Raw genomic sequence first — 1,609 nt, 5'->3', positions numbered from 1 at the left:
GCCTGCTACCATCTGTTGAGCACCTACTATGTGCCAGACACTCTGTGGGGCAGCATTCCTGATGGGGGAGGGGGAAGGGAGAGAAGGAAGAGCTGGGAGCCAAACGGGCTGGGGGTTAGCTTCCCGCCTGCCTCCTCCCCCCAGCTCTCCCAGGCCAAAGGAAGGGGTTCTTGCATCAGCGCCTGCTCTCGGCCTCCTTCTCCGGGAACATCTGTTTCTTTTCTGAGTGGGGGTGGGGTGAGAAGAGAAGAAAGCGAGGGGGGACCAGGGGCTCCCATTCGGGCTTTCAACTCTCGAGCGCGGCCCTCGGTAATTGAATGCAGCTTCCCAGTGACGGCCCAGCACAAAGGGGGCCTTTCATGGGCAGCCCCGCCAGGCGGCCAGGCAATCAGGCAACTGTCTCAGCTCTGGGCCTCTTAACAGCAACTCAAAGCTACTCAATCAGCAATTACCAGGGCCTGAGGGGGGAGGGAGTACGGGGGAGCTCAGACTCCAGCCCTGGTGATGGGAGCCAGGAGGGGGCCAGCAGGAGGAAGGACCCCAAGAAAAGACAGGAACAAAAGAGAGGGAGCAGAGGAAAGAAAACCTTTCGCTTTTGGTGGGAGGGGGGGGGGCGCAGATGGTACCTGAATTGGAGGAAAGAGTGAAGTCAAAGCGGCCTTCTTACATTCCCGACTCCCTGCGTTTCGCCCGATTACCCCGGTGATGCCCGGCCCGTGCCCCTACTCTGTCCCCGAGTTCATCTCCGCTCCCCTGTGCTCAGGAAAGTGAATTCAAGTAAAGGGATGGCTGGGCTGGGGGAGGGAGAGGTGAGGGGCTCTCCTGTGCCCTGAGGAACCCTCTCCGAGATTTGCAAGAAAAAAGCATGTTAGGAACAAGGAGCTAGAGAGGCAAATTCTCACCTTTCAAATGTTTGATGGGGAAGTTGAGCAAGGGAGTGGGGGGCAGTGAGGGTGAGGAGGGGGCAGTGAGGGTGAGGAGGGGTCCGTGAGGGTGAGGAGGGGGCAGTGAGGGTGAGGAGCAGGACAGGGGGCAGCAGGGGGTGGCAGGGACCACCAATGCCCACTAGTAACAGGGACACGCATGGCAGTGGTTGGGTGAAGAGAGAGGAGGAGAGCTGTGCCCAGTGACACCCATCCTTGCATAGCACCAGCCAGCCGCGGGCCCAGCGCTCCAGCACGTGTTGGAAGGGGGGCAGCTGCTCAGGCTTCCAGAAGCTTCTCCCCTCAGCCAGGCCTGTGCCTCTTCTCCTGCTCTCTCTAGGGGCCCAACCCACTCCTGTGCACCCCGGCGGCTCCGCAGCTCTGCGCCCACCCGCAGTCACAGCTGACCGGCTGCTGGCCACACGTGGGCTCCTGGTTTTCTTCTCCCTCCTTCCCCCTCCGGCTCTGCTGGCCCTGGAATCTCTGGAAAAATAAACTCAGGAGGTTGAACATTTGACTCGGTTTCCTGGTGTTTTTGTTTTCTGGCAGGCGGTGCGGGGACGGTGGAGGGGAGTCCGGCGCCGTCTTTCTTGTTCCTCCTCGGACGTCAAACGAACGATGAAAATCCTGCTATAGGAGCCCGGGAGCCGGGGGCCAGGCTGCTGGGGGGGCGGTAGAGGGTGCTC

General features: G+C 60.8%; 1 protein-coding gene across 1 annotated transcript in view; it reads right to left on the bottom strand.

Annotated features, from left to right (window-relative positions):
• LOC106725363 (protein sidekick-2) overlaps positions 1 to 1,609 on the bottom strand; it is a gene marked incomplete at its 5' end in the record, with an annotated part of 69,422 nt that overhangs the window by 33,638 nt on the left and 34,175 nt on the right. The window lies entirely within an intron of this gene.

This window comes from Myotis brandtii, unplaced genomic scaffold, assembly GCF_000412655.1.
Source record: "Myotis brandtii unplaced genomic scaffold, ASM41265v1 scaffold157, whole genome shotgun sequence".
NCBI lineage: Eukaryota > Metazoa > Chordata > Mammalia > Chiroptera > Vespertilionidae > Myotis > Myotis brandtii.
This window is presented reverse-complemented; position numbering and strand designations above follow the sequence as displayed.